The following is a 10,000-nucleotide window of genomic DNA, read 5'->3' on the forward strand; positions in this document are numbered from 1 at the left end:
GGTTTTTTCAAAAGGGGTTTGACATGAGCAACTTTGTAAATGTCTGGTACAGCACCTGACTGCAACGAATTATTAACAATACATGTAAATGGTGTTAAAATTACATCAATGCATTTTTTTTAAATGGCAGTATTTAAGGGTCTAAATCACAACTTTTAGTTGGAGACGACATAATGCAATCACATAAGTCAGCTTCAGTAATCTTTGAAAAATGTTTAATGAATCACCATGAAACGTGTCAAATGTTGTATGGATCGATTCAGACGAGAGTTCTTTCCTGATGGTATCCGTTTTTTTTCTTTAAAATATTGACCAAAGCGAGTTGGTAGATCTGCACGATCGATTAAAGATGGGAGAGCTGGTTGCGTCTGTTGTCCCAGCAGTTCCTTGGTCAAGGCAAAGAATTGTCTCGAACGTCCCACGTTTTGAGGCTTTCTTCATAGAATTTCTTTTTGGCCCTGAAATTGACGGCTTTTGCATCATTTCTAGCCGCGATGTATCGCTTCTTATCGACAGCATCTCTGGACTTGAGCCATTTTCTTTCTGCCCGCCTCCTGGCTAATCCATTCAATTTTATTTCGGTATTATACCAGGGTGCTTGACGTCTCACTTTTACTGCTCTAGTTGTTAAGGGAGCATGCTTGTCCACCGTACCAACAATTGACTCGTGGAGACCATTCGCATCATGTTTATTTTTAACGTTATGGTCAAGGTCTTGTTTAAAAATGTTCATGTTTATATTCTTCAAATTACGAGATGTTATCATCTTTTTTACTTCGTGCTTCATTGGAAATAAAACGCAAAACACAATTAAATGATGGTCAGAGATTAATTTATCAATATTTGAGACAGGTGAAGAGAGAGAATGTTCAATGTCTGTAATGACATGATCTATTGTGTGGCCATGGTTGTTTGTAGGACCGCTTACAAGTTGAACATAGTTGTTTGTGTCAATAATCTCCCGAAATACTTTCGATTCATTTTTGTTTCCGAAATAATCAATGTTAAAATCACCCATAAAAATATTATGCTTTTTGTTAATGGATTGCATAGACATAAATTCTCCGAACTCAGATAAAAAATTAATTGTTGATATTTTGTTTTGTTGGCTTGGTGGTGGGCGGTAGACACAGTGAAACGACTTTTTAAAATTATTTTCATGAATGGCAAATCCAGCGTATTCAAAACTTCTAAAATTATCATGGTGAAATGATATCTTGTCAAAGAGTGACAAGTTGTAAATAATTGCAATTCCACCTCCTTTCCTCCCAATGCGTGGAAATGATTTAATACAAAAGCCTTCGGGTGTAATTGCTTTCATAATTGGATCATCATATGAATGATTAAGCCATGTTTCCAAGATGACAAAAATCGTTATTTTATGATCTTCAATAATGTCGATTATGTCTTGAGTTTTATTACGACACGATCTAACATTTAGTAATCCAATTTTTAAACTGGTATGATCACTACGTGCAGGTTGTTGTTGTTGTTGTTGTTGTTGTTGTTTCTCAAGACGATGCTGTTGCTGCGAGTTGTTGTCATGGTGGTCGTTAATTTCATACTGACTGTCACCGGTGAGGATTACTCATTGAAGTAATTAGATTGGATGGGGGACGAGTGTTGATAAATTGAAGCGAGGATCGAGGTCGTAGGGGGAGCGGGCGTGGGGTTGGCCGATGACCAATGACGGTGGTTATAGGGCGTTGTTTTCGTCTACCCCCTCTGAGTCAGTTCATAAAATTAGTATTATAAATAGATCGATGTACACGGTAGTTGTTAAAAGTTTTAAAATATAGCACAGTGAATAAAGTTTCCAATATGGCTGTAAACAAATAGCAGTTTAAAACTATGTTCGACTTTGGAAAATCCATACTTAAATTTTAGAATTTTAGAAAAATCCTCTGTTAGAAATCGTTAAAATGTATATCAATAAAACCACAAGACTATCACAAATCAGATGGTATTTAAATCCAGGCGAAATGTCAGATAAAAATCACTCAAAACACGTAAATGAAAGAGCCAACAAAAACAAGACTCGCCGGTCAGGCGTGTTACAATATATATATATATATATATATATATATATATATATATATATATATATATATATATATATATATATATATATATACATATGATGATGATGATGATGATGATGATGATGATGATGATGATGATGATGATGATGATGATGATGATGATGACGACGATGATGAAATCTTACTGTTTTATAATCTCATATTTCGTCATCTATCTCCCCCCGCTGCCTTTTCTACTCCCGGCTTTGTATCCAACAAGGAAAGCAATCACCACAGCGACTGAGAAAGCAGCTACGGTTTTAAGCTTAGAGTCTCCACACATTATTGTTGTTTCCTTTGAAAAGACATAAATAAATGTCACGATGAAGCATTCACTTACAAACATTGCTTTAACTCACTCAACCATAACACGGACTATAGGGAATGAGATTAGCGGAAGAGTAGCGACCCTTGATTGGACGTCACCTTACAGAGAGAACGTCAACATGGTTTTGCGCATGCGTCTCTCTCGTCCTCGCTTTCGGTGAAGTGTCTCATGCTGCTTTCACCGGAAGCGAGGACGAGAGACGCATGCGCACAACCAACATGACATTCTCTCCCTAATAACTTTTCCGCCGGTGACGTTGTTATCCGTAGTTACTTTTACCCCATGCCTACTTATTACATTTTTCGGAGACAAATTATAGGCGTAGCTAGTATCAAAACTAAAGCTCTTAATGTTTACCTGTTAATGGTAGTTGAATAAAACTAGTAGTATTAGTAGTAGTCGTAGTAGAAGTAGTAGTAGTAACTTTAGTTACAGTAGTAGTAGTAGTAGTAATAGTAGTAGTAGTAGTAGTAGTAGTAGTAGTAGTAGTAGTAGTAGTAGTAGTAGTAGTAGTAGTAGTAGTAGTAGTAGTAGTAGTAGTAGTAGTAGTAGTAGTATTAGTAGTAGATTTTTTTTCCCAATTTTGAAAAGTAGCAAAAATCTCTAGGATTGAATGAGTTAACTAATATTAACTAGTTAATGAGTGTGGCTATGTGATCTAGTGGTATGACACTCGCTTTCGGATCGGAAGGTCCTGGGTTCAAGCCTCGCTCGGCACATAGTTGAGTCCATGGAAATGGCACTTTACTCACATTCTCTCCCCGTAAAATGAGTATCTGGCCGTTAACAGCGTTTTCTCTGTCAGAAAAAATTATGATATCGCTTCACAGGCGTCATGTGGTGTCCTAAATGTTAAATGTTGCTGTTGGACAGGGACCCCTTGTAAAACGCCTTTGACACGTTCAGTGGATATAGCGCTATATAAAAGCCCAACTTTTTAATTATATTTGACACTGACCAAAAAAAAAAAAAAATCAAAATACTAGTTATTGGCTACACACACAAAAAGAATTGTGAATTGTATAGATAGAACGAAGTTGACGTCACTCATGTCTTTGTTATTGTTTTTTCCCATTCATTTTTATGAGTAATTCTCACTAAACTGTATTAAGCAGACTATAAACGTTAAGAATTACTCATAGTTTTGTGTGTAGGTCCATTATACTCGTAGATAGTATGAGCTTGTCTAAGAAGCTCACAAAATTGCCATCCGGAAGTATAACGGACCAACACACAAAACTGTGTGCATCCATGAACTTTTATAGTCGGTTAATACAGTTTAGTGAGCATTACTCATAAACGCGGATGGTAAAAAACAATAACAGAGACCTGAGTGACCTCATCTTCGAGCTATCTATAGCCTGACACTGACCAAAGCCTTTGACCACAAAAGATCCCAAATCGTGATTTGCATACAATGGGATCATTTATTTCTTCAGTTCTACCAAAGAGTGTGTAGGGTAACGTAGTTACCAAGAGCTCTCACTTCTCTTAAACGCAATGCTATTGTCGCGTGCCAGGCGAGACAGCGAGGTGGGTGTGCTCCGCGTGTATCAAGCGCGCTAGGCTTACTGATACAATGAAGAAAATACGAGTAGAAGACGGAAGATGCGTGGCTTCACCAAAAGCGGGAAGTGAGAGCTCTTGGTAACATAACAATCGTTACCTACACGCTCTTTGCGACAACTCACTTGACGGTGCACTAATGTATCGATAGTATGCGCGTGGCTAAGAAACTCACTACATTGTCATCTGGAAGTATAACGGACCAACACACACAACTCCATGAACTTGTATAATCAGGATAATACGGTTAAGTGAGAATTACTCATAAACGTGATTGGAAAAAACAATAACAAAGACCTGAGTGACGTCAACTTCATTCGATCTAAAGATAGTATGTGCTTGGCTAAAAAAACTCACAATAATGCCATCCGGAAGTATAACGGAACAACACACAAAAGCATTTGTAACCTTAAAAGGTTATAGTCTGGTTAAAACAGTTTAGTGAGAATTACTCATAATCGCGGATGGCAAAAAAAAACAACAAAAAATAAATAAATAAAGATTCACAAAGACCTCATGAGTGACGTCATATTCGTCCTATCTATAAATGACGTCAAAAGACAAGTTTTAGTGTCAGGCAAACGTAAACGAAGATATTTACACGACAACTTACTTGGTGCTACACCGTGGCATTCGTAAAGTTATGGCCTGACACTGACCAAAAACAAACGTCAAAATGCCAGTCTTTTGCCACAACAGAAGACAAATCGTGAGTTGAATTCAATAGTTCAACCAATGAAATGACTTGTTACCATGGCCCCTACTAACGACAATTCACTAATGACGTCAAACTGCCCGTCCTTTTGGATTTCAGTATCAGGCTATAAGTCTACGGCTACACAAACCTAAATAATGATGTTAAAATATAAGTCCTTGTGGGTCCATACCGTAGCCATCGTTATATAATAGCCTGATACTGAAATCCAAAAGGACTGGATGTTTGACGTCATTATTTGGTTTTTGCATTTCTTAGTTCGTTAGTAGAGCTCATGGAAACAAGTTATTTCATTGGTTAAACTATTGAATACAACTCACGATTTGTTTTCTTTTGTGGCAAAAGACTGGCATTTTGACGTCATTTTTGGGTCAGTATCAGGCCATAACTTTACGAAGGCCACGGTGTAGCGCCAAGTAAGTTGTCGCGTAAATATCTTCGTTAACGTTTACGTGACACTAAGCTTTGTCCTTTGACGTCATTTTACGAATATGACGTCACTCATGGGGTCTTTGTGAATGGGGTTTTTTTTTTTGGTTTTTTTTTGCCATCCGCGATTATGAGTAATTCTCACTAGACGTTACACAAACCTTAAAAAAATGACGTCAAACTGCAAGTCCTAGAGGGTTCTAGTGTTAACGATGGCTACGGCCTGACTCTGGCCAAAACATTAAGTCAAAAGACAAGTCTTTGGCCACAAATGATTATAAATCGTGAGTTATATTCAAAAGTAACCAGTGGGATCACTTGTTTCCTTGAGCAAACCTAAAAATGACGGAAAAAATAGAAGCCCTGGTGGGTCCCAGTGTAAGGCTTTATGTTTGTGTTTTTAAGATTTTTACAACACATTAAGGTCATGTCAGAGCCAAAGAGTAAAAGGAAGAAAATAGTGTCATGGTCTCAAGTGAGTAAAGAGCTACTCGACTATGCATAAAGATATATGTAGAATGAGGCCCCAGAATTTACTAGTTACTATAAATGAAAAACAATTAACGATTTGTTTACAATGAAATAAAAATAATGATGAAATTTAATTAAAAGAGATAAACAGTGATCGTGGCAGTTACAAATAGAGATATGAATATTTTACGTAACTTATGATAATATGTCAGGTTCATAAGTTTACGTTTCCAGGCAGTTGATGGGCTTGGATGATCTATTCCTCTGATAACAGGATTGGACTCGTAAAATTCCACTTCCAGGCAATTGGTAAGAAGTTATTGTGTAGTCCTTTGACAGCGGGCTTGGGTTTGATCCTTGAAGATTATACAATCAAAGTTAAAAGCTCCGGCGTCTTCATGGTGTAGATATAATATCTACAAAGTCCCAAAAGATAAAAATCTTCCAGTATATATATAGGAATAGAGCGACTGGCCGTCCGGCATAGATAGCGGAGAGAAAGTGAGTGTCAAATGTTAGACCTATCAGCTTTTATAATAAGTGGCTACGTGACAGAATGTAGAACGAAAAGTATTCACTAATTAGAAATTAATTCGAGGGAAGGCTATAAAAGGAAAGACGATCTAATATTAGAAGGTAAAGTTTATCTAAGCCTACCGAAATATAACTGGAGTGAGATGAATTCAGTTCTTGATAAAATAAAATTTAATAAGATAATTGTGAACAACCTTTACTGTGACAAATAGGATAGTAAAGAGTTCTAGAATTACAATTAAAGCACCCAGGAAAAGGTAAGGCAAAGAGGAATTTGTTCAAATAGGAAACAAATGTAGATTCCTAGAGCACTATAACAAAGTACTTAGTTTGGGATCAGCTACAAGTCTCATCCACACAAGCACAGGTCCCAACTAAAAGGGATACACTCAAATATTCAAAAATCATATAAAATATGTAAGCAAAACAATACACTGCATAACAGGGAGAAAATTTACAAAGAAAAAAATATCATCTCCCAAAACTTTACCTATACATTTGATTGTTTCCCTCCCAGCTAGGGTATCCAGCCAGGGCCAGGACAAAACCAAGTAATCTAATTCCAAGGAAAAGACAGAAAGCATGTTGGAAAACAGACATAGGGGGATAGAAGACATAGTATGTCCCTGCCCACTATGTGCGGCTATGTGGTCTAGTGGTATGACACTCGCTTTCGGATTGGAAGGTCCTGGGTTCGAGCCTCGCTCGGCGCATAGTTGAGTCCTTGGAAAAGACTCTTTACTCACATTCTCTCACCGTACTCAGGTGTAAAATGAGTACCTGACCGTTAACAGCGTTGTCTTTGTCCGAGAAATTGTAATATCGCCTAACAGGCGTCATGTCTCGTCCTACATGTTAAATGTTGCTGTTGACCAGGGACCCCTTGTAAAACGGATTGAGCACGTTAAGTGGATATTGCGCTATATAAATGCTCATTTTTTTATGGGAGGCCAGGAGCCCCGCCCCGGTGTAAGGCTTGAAGTTAACTCAGTCATTCCCAAGAGTTTTTTGCTACTTCTAAAAATTGGAAAAAAAATGTACTCAAAATGATCATGTACATAGAATGTCTTTTTCAACAGCCATTAACATGTAAAAACTAAAAACATTAGCTTTGATACTACGCCTACACATTGTCTCATAAAAATAAATAGGCATGGGGTAAAAGTAACCCGGGTAAATGACGAATATAGTCGGTGTTAGGGTTGAGTGAGTTCACGAATGCTACGCCCGATCACTGTTACGATACAATCATCTGCACATTATGACGTCATTAAAAACAATGGTAAGTGCATGGAACGTTTCGGGCTTAAATCCCTTTTTCATCAGCTAATAACAAATAAAGAAAGAAATAAAGAAACATACGTACATACAGTAGTGTATTAATTTTAATGTCACGGCGCTTAAATGATGACAGTCCCGTGCGTGTCCTGTCTTATAATAATAATAATAATAATAATATATAATAATAATAATAATAATAATAATAATAATAATAATATATAATAATAATAATAATAAATAATAATAATAATAATAATAATATAATAATAATAATAATAATAATAATAATAATAATAATAATAATAATAATAATAATAATAATAATAATAATAATAATAATAATAATAATAAATAATAATAATAATAATAATAATAATAAATAATAATAATAATAATAATAATATATGATAATAATAATAATATAATAATAATAATAGTAATAATAATAATAATAATAATAATAATAATAATAATAATAATAATAATAATAATAATAATAATAATAATAATAATAATAATAATAATAATAATAATAATAATAATAATAATAATAATAATAATAATAATAACAATATTAATAATAATAATAATAATAATAATAATAATAATAATAATAATAATAATAATAATAATAATAATAATAATAATAATAATAATAAAATAATAATAATAATAATAATAATAATATTAATAATAATAATAATAATAATAATAATAATAATAATAATAATAATAATAATAATAATAATAATAATAATAATAATAATAATAATAATGATAATAATAATAATAATAATAGTAATAATAATAATAATAATAATGATAATAATAATAATGATAATAAGCATATTTATATAGCGCCTTTCGTCGAAACCTCAAAGCGCTCAAAACAAACAAACAATTCAACCAAAATATCAAAATAATTAAGATCATTAAAGGGAATCAATACATCATCAATATAAATGTCACATACAATAGATACATTCAAAGTTCGATTAAGTAAATATTTGGTGAAAAGATATGTTTTCAGGTTTGTTTGTTTTTTGGAAAATGTCTATTGAGCTCGAAAATCTCACAAGGGAGATCATTCCAAATCGTCGGTCCGTATTTCATAAGAGACCTATCGAAGAAACATTTAGGTTTAGTTTTAGGAGATTCTAACAATTTTGAATCCTGAGATTTAGATTTCTTAGAGGTACGTATGGTTGGAGTAAGTGTTGAATATCTTGTAATATTTATTTCTTTTTCACCAATAAAGGGACTGAATTAGGCATCAAATGTATTCCCTCTACACATAATGCTGTAAACCATTTGGACAAACTTACTCTCTTCCGATTTCCTTAAGAAAATGCAAGCCAGAATCTACTTTTATAGATACAAATATTAAGACTTGATTTGTTAAGAAATATTTGATAAGTTAAAACCAGTTTCCTTTTATTAATTGTGACCCTTCGCCTCAAAACGGTATTAAGTCGTAAGATGTTGAAAATTGAATTTATAGCCAGACATATCAAACTTGTGTTGAGTTTGTATGTTTTATTGAGGAGAATGGATACCATGTTATAGCGTTCTAATGCCAACAATTTATATTTTTGACCAGTTTTAACATCAAATTCGGCTTTTAAGCATCTGGTTCGTTCAAACATAATACCCTTTTGAGACGAATGGTCACAATTATTTTCACGATATCAACGGGTCTCGACAGCTCAATTGGTAGAGCACTCACTTCACACGCAAAGGGACCGAGATTGATTCTTGGTGCAGTCGAGATTAATTTCTGACTCTGATTTATTTCCCCTCTCCACCTTGCAGTGAATCGGTAGCTGAGTCTGTTGGATTTGGCGGGAAGTACTTTGTCATAAACTATCGTCCTATCCAAGGGATAGAAAGCATTTGCGATTGTCCGTTTCACGCTAAAGAAACCTGGATAAACATCGGATCTATGAGCTAAACGACACTGAAGAACTAGTTTTTTTCATGATATTTAATGTTTTAATCGTGTTTGGTTTATTTATGATCTGTTATTCTAGATTTTTTTTAAAAAATGAGCTTTTATGTAGCGCAATATCCACAAAAACTGCTCAAAGATTTTACAAGGGGTCCCTGGTGAATAGCAACATTTAACATGGAGGACGGGACATGACTCCTGTCAGGCGATATTACAATTTTTCGGACAAAGACAACGCTGTTAACGGCCAGGTACTCATTTTACACCTGAGTACAGTGAGAGAATGTGAGTAAAGAGCCTTTTCTAAGGACTCAACTATATGCGCCGAGCACGAGGCTCGAACCCAGGACCTTCCGATCCGAAAGCGAGTGTCATATACCACTAGACCACATAGCCGCACAGATTTGATGTTTGCATTGAAAAGGAGCCGCGCCTCGAGCTGCTTGTATAATATGGACTGGACGCATTATAAATGTATACGAATATATATTATCATTAGCATGGTTAAAAAATCGACACATATTTATAAAGAAGCTAATGGGAAGAAAGAAAAATATGGACACTTACTGATGTCGTGTATTTTACGATGAAATAAAAATCAACCCCTGAGATTCTTACAGAAGCAATTGAAGAGATAGTAACTGTTA

At 34.6% G+C, this 10,000-nt stretch overlaps 1 long non-coding RNA gene across 1 annotated transcript in view; it reads right to left on the reverse strand.

The window, feature by feature from the left end:
• Positions 1–10,000, reverse strand: part of LOC144961145 (uncharacterized) — a 14,437-nt gene that overhangs the window by 4,364 nt on the left and 73 nt on the right. The window contains exons 1-2 of the long non-coding RNA XR_013643066.1: positions 9,921–10,000; positions 2,228–2,376 (exon numbers count right to left, since the gene is read on the reverse strand). The exon at positions 9,921–10,000 is cut by the window's right edge and continues 73 nt beyond it. This is a non-coding gene — a long non-coding RNA (uncharacterized LOC144961145). The remainder of the gene's footprint in view (positions 1–2,227; positions 2,377–9,920) is intronic.

This window comes from Berghia stephanieae, unplaced genomic scaffold (assembly GCF_034508935.2).
Source record: "Berghia stephanieae isolate SIO BIC M18660-M18661 unplaced genomic scaffold, UCSD_Bste_1.3 scaffold155, whole genome shotgun sequence".
Classification (NCBI taxonomy): Eukaryota; Metazoa; Mollusca; class Gastropoda; order Nudibranchia; family Aeolidiidae; genus Berghia; species Berghia stephanieae.